At 45.0% G+C, this 14,270-nt stretch overlaps 2 pseudogenes; one reads left to right on the top strand and one right to left on the bottom strand.

Annotated features, from left to right (window-relative positions):
- The first annotated feature begins 7,605 nt into the window (after positions 1 to 7,605).
- LOC136650845 (5S ribosomal RNA) lies at positions 7,606 to 7,725 on the top strand (annotated as a pseudogene).
- A 4,681-nt stretch (positions 7,726 to 12,406) lies between these two features.
- Positions 12,407 to 12,523, bottom strand: LOC136650663 (5S ribosomal RNA; annotated as a pseudogene).
- Positions 12,524 to 14,270: the final 1,747 nt, after the last annotated feature.

Raw genomic sequence — 14,270 nt, 5'->3', positions numbered from 1 at the left:
CAAACGCCCATCTGTTGAATCTGAATTACCCAAATATCTACGTTTGTAAATTATTCCCTATGTACTCCCATGTCAACATAACATCATATAATCAGTGGTTCCAATTGAGTGAACAATTTTAATGCCCTTTCAGTCATTTTGACAAATTTGATGATACTTTTTTGGATTTGTTAAATCAGAGATTGCTTTCTCTCCTACATACTTGAACAGTGGTAGTTCATTTCAGAAGTACAAAAGTAAAGTACCTCGTTTCTCTACCACTCACAACTGTCAGTTCAGTTTACTCCCCTGCTGAGTTAGCAGCATGGACAATACAGAAGTGATGTCCTTTGCTGCTGAAATCATTCCCAAAGTAAACTTTTGTTGCTTAAGAGTGCTCTGGCAGTGAGGACAGTTGATAAAATACTAAAAGCAAGCTGTTGCTCTTTGAGAGTATAGGATTTGGAAGGGATTCAACAGATTCTTGTCTAGCCCAGTGCCTTGCTCTATCCCCTAAGTTTCCCTAATATATGCTTATCCAGCCTTTTCTTCAAACACTGAAGATGGGACTCTATAAACCCTGCACTATCACATTGCAAGCTGCTTTCTGCCCTAGACATTAGTGGTCTCAGGGTCTCGCATCCTCTGCTGGTTTGGTCCTGTTCCAACAAACATAAGTCTAGCTTCTTTTGAGAAGAGTCCATGGAATGATATCTGCCATCCCATATTAAAAACAAAGTATTTTGTTAAACATTTACCGACTTTTCCTTAGGTTCTGAAGTGAGCGGTTCTCCCAGTACTTTTCCGATAGGTTTATGGGCCAGTGCTAAAGATTAAAATCAAAAGAGTGCCTCTCTATGTTTTGTAGGCTAGTTATTATTCAGGATAGAGTCATGGTTGTTGTGAAAGTCATGTAGTTCTGAGCCATCCTGGAAGAATGCTTTGACATGCATGCTGACATTGGCACCACCTCTGAAATGATGAGACTGGCATGATTTCATGTGGAGAGCAGCTTGGCTAGGAAGTCTGTTGGGCACATCCTACACTAGTAATACACAAACTAGCATGAGACAAATTAGGTTCTAGATACTTTTGTGCAATATTTTTTTTTTTTTTGCACAGATGACGGCTGCTCATCCCATCCCACTCAGTCCTTGGCTGATGTATACCAAGCAGTCAGCCTGAATCAAATGGGCAAACACTGGACCAGATGCTTCATCCGTCCAGGATTCAGTAAGGCAAACAATGAAAGAGGCTGCATTGTTAATGTGGGTCACATCATTCACACCTGTGTATCGCTAGAAATGAAACCATGCCTGCCACTCATCTACCACTGACCTTGTACATAGCAGCAGTAGTGAAGAAGTAAATACAAAAGTATCCCAAAGAAGGAGTGAAATGATGGGACTGGCATGATTTCATGTTTATGCCCATGACTACTAGTCATGATGACTACATGCTACTTCCAGGTTCAGAGACCATGTGTCTCGAAATACCAGTTACAGGGAAGCAATGATGAGAGTGTGGTAGCCCGCAAGCTCCTGCATGTGAGCTTCCCAGAGGCATCTGACTGGCCATGTTAGGAAACAAGATGTGGGACCAGATGGACCTTTGGTCCGATCCAGCAGGGCTTTTTCTTTTGCACTGGCTTGTCTGTTCCTACACTTCTGAAAAATTAATTTCCCTGCTCTGGACCATGGGTTCTTAGTCCTGGCATGAGGTGATTCAGGTGCCTGAATCTCCCCTTCAAATGTCTGCTGTGGAGCTCAGCGATTACCTCTCCAGGTAACCAGGGGATGTTGTTCAGACCCAGCAATTCTGGGAGCTGTTTTGGCTGGGAAGAGCCAGGGAAAAGATGCTCAAGTTAATTGACCTTCAGCATGTTTGAACCGTGTTTAGTAGCTCACTGGTTTTCTATTTACTGAGAACCTGTGTGTGTGTGTGTGTGTGTGTGTGTGTGTGTGTGTGTGAGTGTGTGTGTGTGTGTGTGTGTGTGTGTGTGTGTGTGTGAGAGAGAGAGAGAGAGAGAGAGAGAGAGAGAGAGAGAGAGATTGTTTACAAAAGGGTAACCTGTACCTCCTCCAATAAATTGAGAGCACTACACATATCCTCAAAGCAAGGATTCCTGTGAGATACCTGGTCTAGCATCACCTACAGCCCAAACCTAATGATAATTTTGCACACTGTGATCCAGTGGGGCCAGTGGAACTTCTGCTGCATCCACCATGGGAACAGAGGCTGTTGGAGGTCTCTTCAGGGGTAGGGATACTTGACCCCTTAATCTGGGTAAAGTCCCAGCAGCCTCTATAAGGCCACTTGGATCCATGTCAGTGATATAGCTGGTGCATATCTGGGCCATCTCATGTTGGACTTTTAGGCCCAGGAGGGATAGGATGAGGTGGTAGCCATGTCCATCGTCCCTGACCCCTTCCAGGCCTGAACCACCCCCTCTCTGCCCTTCCCCTCCTCAGAATGCCTCTTCCAGCCCCATCCCACCCTCCCCCTACCCAATGGAGTGCTTACTTGCTCCAGCAGGCTCAGCATGCTTTATGGAATGTTTACAACAGTATGCATGTCCATTCTGCTGTTACTAGCCAGCACAGGTTTGGGCCACTAGTGAGCTTCATGGCAGAGTAGGGATTTGATCTCCCAGATCCAAGTTTGGATCCGTCCCCTACAGGAGTTAGGAAGTTGCCTTATACTGGCTCAGACCATTGATCCATCTAGTTCAGGACTGTCTCCATTGATTGGTAGTGGGCTTCAGCCAGGAACCTTTCCCATCTCTACTTGGAGATGCTTGAGATTCATGAGGCCAGCTAGCACAGGCTGCATCAGCAGCAGGTTGCAAAGGCTCTGAGAATTTAGGGCACCTTTCACCCTGAGTCTGCCACTGCTTCCCTCCAACCTACTGCTGATGCAAGCTGCAGCAATCAAGCGAGAAGCAAATACTTCATCTCCTTATCACGTTCCTTGTGTACAAACTTGTGGTCCTTATAAATAAAACCAGAAGTCCTGCACTTCTGGGTTTGATGACAGCAAGTGAGGAGCAAGGTAAGGGTTTTGGGGTTTCTTTTGTGTGGATAGAGCAGAAGTGGCAGACCTGAGGAGGTGTTCCAGGTCCACGTGGGGATTGAACCTGGGACTAGCTGCATGCAAAGTATGTACCTCTCCCACTAAACTAAGGCATCATCCCAAAAGGCAGTTAAGTGTATGCAAGACCAGCCATTCCTCGATTTAAAAAAGAACCAGAAACACAGTTTTACATGCATTAGGACCAAACCGTTTGTACATTTGCACCCTACGTTCCCCCATATACACCAAGCCAGCCTGGAAGGTGCTGATTCCAGTACACCTCACCATAATTATACCACCAAGTATACCAATTGAAAACCCCTTAAGAGTCACTTCCTTGAAACTGCGGACGACACAGACACTTCTGAGCAGTCAATGGCTTCTTGTCTGAGCTCAGTAAGAAGCTCAGAGCATTGCAACCTGCCATAAGAGACTGGTACAGAATTTAATCAACACCATATCCTTGGGTGTGCGTGCGGTTTTTGGCTTTGGTTTATTTTACCTTGATGCTTTTTTGTTTCTTGTCCAGGAGCCATCTTGAAGGCTGGCATGATGGAGGTTGCTGGCTGTCAAGCCCAGAACGCAGCTTTGCTCTTCCGTGCTGAGCTCTTTACATTTTTTCTGCCTGGGAAATTTCAAATAAAATGTCAGGCAGGGCAGCTCATTAATCTGTTATCAGTTCAGCGAGAGGTCTAAGTGCTTTGAAAATAGAACACTGGTCTGGAATTCAAGGATGCCGTTCCCAACCTGTCTGCCCATCGATCCGTCTATCTGTCTAGCTTTGTGAAGCTTGAAAGGAGAGCTGAAACAAATATTGCTCTTTTGGTTTTTGGCGCATGGATTATATCTGCATTTGCAAAACCCTCTTAGGCCTTTTCAGGGTCATAGCTAAGCCTCCTTGGGAACTTGCTATCGATTCCATCTTTGGTCTTGGATAACTAGATTTTGTCTGGAGGTGACTGGTAACTTCATCTGCTCGTGACTACTGCCACCTTGTTACATTTATGCCATTCTTCTGAGCAGGAGGCTATGTCTGGTTTCTCGGCAGTCTCCTATCCAGACAGTTTTTAGGATGAAAACTGTCCTGTATCTGCAACAACAGAACTGCTTCGTGTGTACCTTACACTCAGGGCTGTATTAATCATGGCCAGGCCCCTTGGCTTTTGGGCTCCGAGGGCTAGCTCAGGCCCCTGGGCTGGCGCTGTGGTGAGCCCTGGTTGACCAGGGAGGAAGGGGTGTGCTGGGGGGCAGCTCGTGCCACTGATGCGGCTGATGCTGCAGGGAGCCCTGGTCAACCGGGGAGGTTGTACCGCCAGCCTCTGGGAGCTGGGCTAGTGGGTAGTTGAGTGTGCAGGCACTGCTCAGCCCCAGAGAACTGAATGCACTCAGCTCTGTGACGTCTACTCTGCCTGCCCTGGCAAGCAGGGCTCGCCAACTGCTTGGCCCCTGCTTGGCTCCTTGCAGCTGGGGAAGACTGCTCACAGCCGTCTGCTGCAAGTGACAGGACTCAGCTAAAGTCTTGTGCCCCAACATTGAGTGGGTAAATTGATGGGCCCCTTGTCCCTGCGAGGCCTTTAGGCTTCAGCCTAGTCAGCCTAATGGATAATACTCCCCTGCTTACACTCCCAGCCCTATATGCAAGACACAACTACCCAGTCAAAAAAAGTATTGTTTCTTTTTTTTGCACAGCAATTGCAAAGTGACTAGACATCACGATCTGGTTGTTTGAAGAATCCTTCGGTATTAATTCTCCCTGAGAGAATTATTTGCGCTGGCATGTTGAGCATGAGGACTCAGATGATTCAGGCAGTGTTTTGTGTACGCAGAGACTGGTTTCTTACAATTTAGGATATCCAGAATAGATGTCACTCATTGAACCTTGAAGGAGGCCATCAATTGACACCAGGAGGCCGTGAACACAGAGCCTGAGATGCAAGGTGTTGGGCTGCAGCCCTTCCTTGGGTGGAGCAATGGGGCATAAAAAGAAGCCTTTCTAGATAGCAAGTACTGCCTCATCAGGCAGTAGCGGAGGGCTTGATCATAGCGAGTGAGCTGAAGAAGGAAAGGAGAGTGCTGAAGACTGTGAACCTCCCAGCAAGTCCATTAGATAGCAGAGCCTTCATACTAGAAGAACCAACAGGAGGTGATCTAGCCCCCCCGCCCCCATACTGGCAATAATTAGGACATACTGGTGTTCACTGATTTTACCAGACTGAAAACTACTGATTGCATTCCCCCCGTGCCTTAAAATCTGACTATGAGAGGAGGCAGCAGTGCCTTCCCTCTGGGAAAAAGTTGTGGATCCTGCTCCCTAATGGTTTATCTTCAGGAAGGGAGCCAGTCAGTGTTAGTTTCCCTTTTCTATGCAGTTTATTTCTTTCCCACAGTGACCAGCCAGTTGCCCCTGGCTAGTGGCCATCACCATATTCTCTGGCAGGGAATTCCACAGATTAATTATGTGCTGCAGAGAGGGAGAACAGTCTTCCTTATCCACTTTCACCACTTGATAAGCCTCTGTCATGTCCCTTACTTGGTTTTTGTTTTTCAATCTAAAAAAGCCAAAAAAAGTGTTCACCTCTCTTCACAGGATAGCTGTTCTAGGCCCCTGATTCATTTTGTTTGCTCTTTTTTGCACCTCTTCCAGTTACTCTACACTACTGTTTTTGCAATGAGGCAGCTAGGACTGTGTGTAGTATTTTAAGGGTGGGTTTGTGGATTCATTGAACAGAAAGGCAGAATAGAGATGGAAGAATCAAATATATGGCAGACTGCCCACTCCGGCTTGCCATAAGGTCATATGCAGAACCTAGAGACAAAACCTTCTAACAAAAGGTGCCACATTTATGGAACTCTCTTCCTGGAAAAATCCCCTTCTTATCTGTTTTGATAAAGACCCTGTATACATTTTCATTCTGCAAAGTGTTTCATTGACTGACTTTTCCTGATGCTGGCTCTTATAAAATAACATTATTGCTGTGCTTTGATCATATTATTGTGTGCTTATATTGTTTGAATAAGACAAAGAGCATTATTGTACTGCATTATGCTTCTAAGTTGTTGGCTGTCTTGTGACATTTTTGCTTTAAAACGTGGAATAAATTACTAATATAATATTTAGGTAGGCTCATTCTCAGAGGGACAGGAGTATCAGAGAGGTGAGCCCTTGCTCAAAGTTGCACAATTACACGATATTTACAAAAGCAGAAGAATAAGCCAGGAAACCACATTTGAAAGTCCATCCCCTCCCCAGCATTGGGGATAGACTAGACTAAAATGCAGCTATAAAGAAGGGAGGAGAGTTTCTCATTGAGACCAAATAAGGGGTTAATGTAATCAAATTCTGAGCAGGTGCATTGGCAGCTCCCCCTCTCGCTGGACTGGACTGATAAATGCCAGCCAGGCAGGTGCAAAAGCAGGACATCAGCCTGATATGCTACTCATTATTAATGACAAACTCAGTTAAAAAAAAGAAAAGAAAAAAAAGTCTTACAAGCAAGGAAAATTCATATTGTCAGCCTGTAATTTGCAACTGTTGCCAGAATCAGAACTTTCAGCTCTTAAATACTACCCTTAGTCCCCAGCGGAAACCGTGCCAAATCAGATAGCCACTGGGTTTAGGCAGATCACGTGTGGGCACTAAGGTGGTTTCGTTTCCATAAGTGTAGTTCAGTGGATAGCAGTTTTGGCCGGTGAGGGTCTTTGTGCTGAAATGTAGGCGAAAACTGCTGCAAGTCAGAGAAAGACTTGTGGGGAGACTGCAAGCTTTAGGTTTGTGGAACCTGTCATAAATGGCCACCGTGAGCTTGTCATAAATGGCGCACATAGTGCCCTGCCTGCTGCCATATTGGAAGCATTGGCAGCCCACTATCCCCAGGAGCACAGGTAAGCTGGGGGGAGCAGGATGCAGGAGGAACAGGGCAGAATGAGGAGAGATTTGAAGGATTCCAGTGGTAATGGTGTGCACCTACCCCCATCCCTCTCTCTCCCCATCCCCTTACTCTCCTCACTTCTGCATGAGCAAAATGGCTGACGCAGATCTGAGGATACCTATTTAGACAATGGAGGCTTGATTCAAGGTAACGGACTGAAAGTTCCCTTAACTTGAGGAAACCTCTGCAACTGACCCCATCAACATAGGATGCAGCATGTGCTCTGTTGTTACATCAGCTGCTGCATCATGAGGGATGAGTCTACTTAGGATTGAACTGCAAGGCTGCAATCCTACACACAGGGCCCAATCCCATCCAACTTTCCAGCACTGATGCAGCTACAATGATGCAGCTGCAATGAAACCTCAAGTTAAGGGAACAAATATTCTCTCCTTGACTGCCCCCCCGTTGGCACAGTTGCATTGATGCTGGGAAGTTGGGAAGAATTGAGCCCACACTTATCTAGGAGTAAACCTCGTTGAATACAATGGAGGTTACTTCTGGGAACACATGCATAGTATTGCACTATAAGTCTTTCTAGAATCGCAAGCACACAAGTTTTCAATTAAACAACAGGATGTGGCAACCATGTTAAATGATCTATCTATGCTTTTGTTTATTCATAACTTGCAGCAACTGTTACCCTACACATGCCCGATCTTGTCTGATCTCGGAAGCTAAGCAGGGTCAGGCCTGGTTAGTACTTGGATGGGAGACCGCCTGGGAATACTGGGTGCTGTAGGCTTATAACATAGTCTTTCGAGACTGAAAGTTGCCAACCATTCATAACTTATATAGCACCTAAAACAGTGCTTCTCTACTTTGTCAACTGTGGTGGCTGAACTGCATCCCAGAATGCCTTGCAGCTTGTGGGTAGCACTGGTGCAAGACCCCCAAAAAATGACCCCACATGTTTGTGAACACTGGGCTAAAGTATATAAATGACGTTTATAGAGTAACAGAAGCAATCAGGTGCCTGACCCAAAACTTATACAGTCTAAATGCAGAGGATGCAAGGGAGAGACAACAGGAAGGGAGAGGGACAATAAGCAAGCTGGAGCAAGAGTAATAACGGTATTAAGTGGAGTGTGTGCAGCTGCACCTATGTGAGTATTAGTCTTCCCCTGGTCAGTAAGGTGCTGTTGGCAACAAGCAGGCAGCAATGTCTGCAGTTTATCAAATAGTTCCTTGGGTGCCTTAGCAGCTCTTAGCAGTAGCCAGCACTGAAAACCGAGTCTAGGGGATTTCTTTTCTCTAAATTGGAAACGTCATTTGTGCTGAGAATACAGATTTTAATACAAGGCTGCCTGCAGGACAGTACAATAAAAGATTTATCCTTAATAGCATTTCACTAAAGGTTTGCCACAGGAGACTGCCTTCCCCTCCATCCTCTGCAGACACTATGCACATTTTTGTTCTTCATGTCTTTTAAGGCCATTGTCTGCACCATCTAGCGCCATAGTTCTGACGTGGCAGGACAAATGTCTGAGATACATTTTGTAACTCTTTAATAATGTGGCATGAGACGACCCAATTGTAGTGATTAATGTCTCTGGAGAGAGAGAAAGAGAGAGAGAGAGAGAGAGAGAGAGAGAGAGAGAGAGAGAGAGAGAGACCAAACAACTGGAATTCCAGTTCCAGGCTGTCTTTGGAATGGGGCAATCATTTTCTGTAATGGACTCAAGATGACCCACATTCCAGTGAATTCAAGAACGGTTTTTCAAAATAACAGATGAGGCAACACTAAGTGCATCCCTAGATACTCTAAGCCAGTGGTTCCCAAACTTTTTAGCACAAGAACCCACTTTTTAAAATGACACTTATCAGGACCCACCTAGGGTTTTCCAGACGTTAAAAAAGGAGACCTAGAAAGAAACAATATTTTATTTATTAATTTATAAGTAATAATCAGAAAAAGGACCCTCACACATTTATCTCCCTATATACATGCTTGCAAACTTCAGGAGTTCAGCTCCTTGCAAAAAAGTTATCAGCTATTGTGCAAACTGTAGGAGCTGAGCTCTTTGTAGGTAAATAGCAGCTACGGTATCTGATTTTTGAATAACCTCAGGGCTTGAGGCAATGAGCTATTTGATCTTTCCATCACCCTTTGGTGACCAACCAAAAATCAGGTCATGACCCACCAGTGGGTCCCAACCCACAGTTTGGGAACCACTGCTCTAAGCCAATTCCATATGTTGAAGGATACCTTCCAGAGAAGGTAAGCCAGCATGGGGGTTGAAGGGAGAAGGAGAGGGGGTTGAATGAGGCAGGGGTGAGCAAAACAAAGGAGGGGGTAGATGGAACTGGGCAGAGTGAAATAGACCACAATTAGGGTGGGCATGAGGGTGGATTGGGACCAGGAATGGGGGGTTCTGTGCCAGCAGCATCTGCTGAATCCAAGCCCCCTTCCTGGGCTTGATCTGCCTTCACAGGTTCACACGAACCTGCCCGGCAGAGGCTTACTCTGGGGCAAAGGAATAAATGTTCCTTTGATCTGAGGAGGTGTCAGGAGACCAACCCATACAGGATGCAGCATAAAGAAGATTCCTGTTGGCACATCTGTATCACTATATGGGGAATGACGTTGGATTGAACTGTTAACTTGCCTCTTTGCTTCCATTGACTTCGTTGCTTTGTTGCTGGGATACTTTACCAACTTCCATTTCTCTTACAAAGTTTCCCTTTATGGCCATTCTCAGTTTATATTCTAGCTTTCCCTTCTTCAAGTTGAGCATTAGTCTGGGTTTCTGGTTGAGTTCTACTTCAGCCAAGTTAAAAAGGTGCCTGTTTCTACAGGAGTACCTTCCTACCATGCAGCTCCTGACTTTCAGTCCCCTCTTTGCTGTGCCCTCATTTCAATCTCAGCTAATTAAATGCTAGTACTTACCTTTTTCTCCCACAGATTTATCTTTGTGCTCTGTTGCCAGGATGCTTCGTGGCTGAGGCGCCCTCGTGCTCATGGCTCCAATCCTCTCACAAGGTAGTTCCAAATTTATACCCCTGGCTAGCTCCCTCCAATTCCCTCTTGTGGCCAATTAGAATTGGAGGGTCTTGTTCAAAGGAAAGGGATGTGACTCAGCTTCTGGGCTGCACCAGGCTGCATGGATCATGAATGACAAATATGCTCAGTGACAAATATTTGCACTCCTTAACAAACTCCTTTCTGTTCTGTTCCGTTCTGTTCAGATGCTTGTTAAACTGACTGCTTAAAACAAGAACTTTTGCTTTTTTTGTTTCACAAGAGAAATAAATCAGCTGGTTTTAATGAAGTTAAGGGATATGGTTTGCCCACAGCTGTGTATGAAGACAAAGGTGCCATTTTGCAGGTTAATGAAGTTGAAAGGTGGGGAGGCGGCAGGTGAAGCTTTGAACACTAATAAAAATGATTCAGCAGCCATAAAACTTTGACAGGCCACCTGACTGGCAAACCTTCGATGAAGCAAGCAACAAGAGAGCTGGTAAAACATATCATTGGAGCAAGAGGGGCTACGCTGGACCGATGGAAGCAAGAAGAACCGACAGATGTACACAAAAGACTGAACAGCAGTCAACAGGGAGTGTCAGCAGCGAGTTCAGTTTGAGGAATAACATTACGAGTGACCATGGTTAATTGTGCTAAGTCAGAGGTTTTCACATTCTTTTCCTTCAGAGGATTATTTCCACAGTGACTTGTTTGTCAATGAATTTCTGCAATCGTTTCTGCAGATTCCACAGGGCTGCCCTGCATGAAAAGGCAGTACAGGGCAGTAAAGGCAGTAAAGGCACAGGGCAGTGAAGAAGGCCAATTCTATGCTGGGGATCATAGAAAAGGTATTGAGAACAAAACGGCTAATATTATAATGCAGTTGTACAAATTGATGGTAAGGCGATTACTTACTGGAGTATTGTGTCCAGTTCTGGTCGCCACATCTCAAAAAAGACATAGTGGAAATGGAAAAGGTGCAAAAGAGAGCGACTAAGATGATTACGGGGCTGGAGCACCTTCCTTAGGAGGAAAGGCTATGGTGTTTGGGCCTCTTCAGCCTAGAAAAAAGACGCCTGAGGGGGGACATGATTGAGACATAAAAAATTATGCAGGGGATGGACAGAGAGACACTCTTTTCCCTCTCACATAATACCAGAACCAGGGGACAGCCACTAAAATTGAGTGTTGGGAGAGTTAGAACAAACAAAACAAAATGTTTCTTTACTCAGCGTGTGGTTGGTCTGTGGTACTCCTTGCCGCAGGATGTGGTGACGGCGTCAGGCCTGGACACCTTTAAAAGGGGATTGGACAAGTTTCTGGAGGAAAAATCCATTACGGATTACAAGCCATGATGTGTATATGCCACCTCCTGATTTTAGAAATGGGCTATGTCAGATGCAAGGGCGGGCACCAGGATGTAGTTCTCTTGTTACCTGGTGTGCTCCCTGGGGCATTTGGTGGGCCGCAGTGAGATACAGGAAGCTGGACTAGATGGGCCTATGGCCTGATCCAGTGGGGCTGTTCTTATGTTTTTATGAACTGAGGCTTGCAACAAAACCAAGTAACCAAGTCCTGAGTTACAGGATGGACTTACCACTTCTTACCAAAAGTGTGAAATCTCTTTTATGAAAGCTCCCCTGCTTAAAAAGAATGCACTGCAATGAGAAAGCTAGCACAACAAGGAATAGGCTGGATTAGAATCTTTCTCCCTGATGCAGTAGGGTTTTGCTTTTTAACAAGGGAAGTATTCAAAAATCGTACTTCTGCCTGAAGTAGTGTAACTCAATCAGGATTGCTTCATTCTACTCCAGTGTTTCCCAACCGGGGGTACAGGTACCACCAGTGGTATTTGAGGTGGTACTCATGGAGTCCCTGGATACCTCCTGCTCGGAACATGACATGACAAACAGCAGTAAGCCGCTCCAAAGTATGCTTTTCCAAACTCATATAAGCCCTCCTGTCCACCCTGAACCTCTTAATGGGGTTTGTCATGTCACATCTGGCTTTGCAACCCAGAAATAACTGGCAATGATGTCATCATCAGTTGCTTTTGGTGGTACTTCAAATAGGGGGACCATGTGATGTTGTACAGCAGAGGACAAACATTGAGAAACACTGTCCTACTCCATCTGTAGACCAGATGTGAGAGTGTTTTGAACACATCCAAAACTCTTCTGGCTACACACTGTATAGGGAGCTAGATAGTGGGTGGTAGCATTTGCCATTACTGGAAAGTTTGTAATTTGCCTTTACTGAATTTCTCGCTGAAGAACCACCAAGAAGCTCCTGAGGAAGCCGAAGGTTCCCTGGGCTGTAGTTTGAAAATTACTGTAGAAATCCATATGATACATTGCCAGGATGTATGACAAGGAAAATCCTCTTCCTACCTTCCTGTCCTGTTGAGGGTGATCTTATTGTTACTGGTTGGCAACCTTCAGTCTCGAAAGACTATGGTATAAGCCTGCAGCACCTGGTATTCCTAGGTGGTCTCCCATCCAAGTACTAACCAGGCCTGACCCTGCTTAGCTTCCGAGATCAGATGAGATTGGGCATCTGCAGGGTAACAGTTGCTGAGTGATCTTATTGTTATGTACTTCAATAGAGTTGGATGCTTCAGCTGCACATTCTGCTTGAATTCACTGATTCCCATCCACCATCCTGCTAACAGTCACACTTAGTTTATATTCTGGCCAGACTGAGATGGGGATTGATTTAAAAAAAATCTTTTGTGCCTTTATTAATCATGAAATATTTTTAAATCCAGAGTTCCTTCCAGATGGGAAGTTGTCAAAGCATATCCAGGGGGACTTGCTCTGCCTTTGTTCTGCTCTGTTAACAAATGGGTCGTGGCCCAGTTGTGTGCTTATAAAATGTGTTTACAACTTCAGCCAAGCTGAATATACCCAGGATATGTCTTATTTATAAGCTGGGGCCGTGACATGGCTTTCAGCATGAGGTTGCATGCTGCTTTCGGTAGTGCTTGCCAATGTTTGGAAATTCAAGAGGGGTTCACGTTGACCTGGAAGTGCTCACTTGAGATCTAAAACTCAGCAGTCTGCACCCCATTGAAATAGAAAGAGAAATAGAGAAAGAAAGAAGAAATCCAATCTCAGCCATTTTAACATTCACCAGCCTTTGGATTTCATTCCTAACATCCAAATTAAAAATCAAATCCTAGTTCTCAGTGAGCTTCTGTGGAAGCAGGTTGTCATTTGATTGATTTAAAAAAAAAATCATCCATTGACCACTCAGATATTGTAAAATTATAAATAAATGTTTAAAGCACAGGTGTGTGCCACTTAATGATGGGGATATGTTCTCCAATTCCCTGTTGTTATGTGATTAGGTCATTAAATGAACATGCTTTTGTTGTATAAAAAGACACTTCCTACCAGGCACTGTCTCGCTGAACAGGCTACTGGAGACTGACTGCCACTTCTTTGCATTAAGAGCCTCTTTGTTGTGTAAACAGACACTCTGATCCAGGTTATAGGAGACCTGACTACCTCATTAAGAGCCTTTTTGTTGTTGTATATGTGGTCCGTCATTAAGCGGAAGGTTAAGCGGTGGATGCCTGTACTGTATTTGGGCCCAGTCCTTTCCCATTTACCAGCCTGCCATTACCGTACGTTCCCTTACCTTGAGGAGGCCTCTGGGACACCACCTCAGGGTGTAGAGAACACCCCATTGGCACGGCTGCATGGGTGCTGGAATATTGAGTAGAATTGTTCATTTCCTAAACACTGAGAGAATGACTTTAATTTTCCAAGCTCCACTGGCCAGTCTCTCCCAGACACTAAGCAGATCAGATGGAGGTCTCTTCTTTACGGGAAGCTGTCTTTTAAGTAGACTGCTGATCTCCCTAGCAGATTCTTGACACCAACTGGCACAGCTCTCCAAAGGTTTCAGGTTAGACCTTTCCCAGTTCTACTGGAGATGCCAGCGCTTCAACCTGGGACCTTCTGCACTCAAACAAATATACTCTGCCATTGATGTTAGGCATAGCCTGCTGTTTATCTCCTGCCTCAACTAATGACCAGTGGTCACAATTAAATATGTTCTAAGCATTTGTTGATAAAGCATACTTGCTATTACTAAAGGATGGTGTCATAAGGATAGCACTGAACTTCTGAGACATTTTATTAGCAGCAAAGACCATGACAGTGGAGTATGAATTAGAGTGGCAGATGGTATCATATGTAAACAGCATAAGCAACAAGCGCTATTTTTAAAATCACATAAAAATGGTCCTTGTTGAAATATAAGCCCTGCTCACAAGTTACAGTGTGGGGATGGGGGGTGCCCTGGCAAGTCCCACCCCA

The sequence above is a fragment of the Tiliqua scincoides genome, chromosome 4 (assembly GCF_035046505.1).
Source record: "Tiliqua scincoides isolate rTilSci1 chromosome 4, rTilSci1.hap2, whole genome shotgun sequence".
Classification (NCBI taxonomy): Eukaryota; Metazoa; Chordata; class Lepidosauria; order Squamata; family Scincidae; genus Tiliqua; species Tiliqua scincoides.
This window is presented reverse-complemented; position numbering and strand designations above follow the sequence as displayed.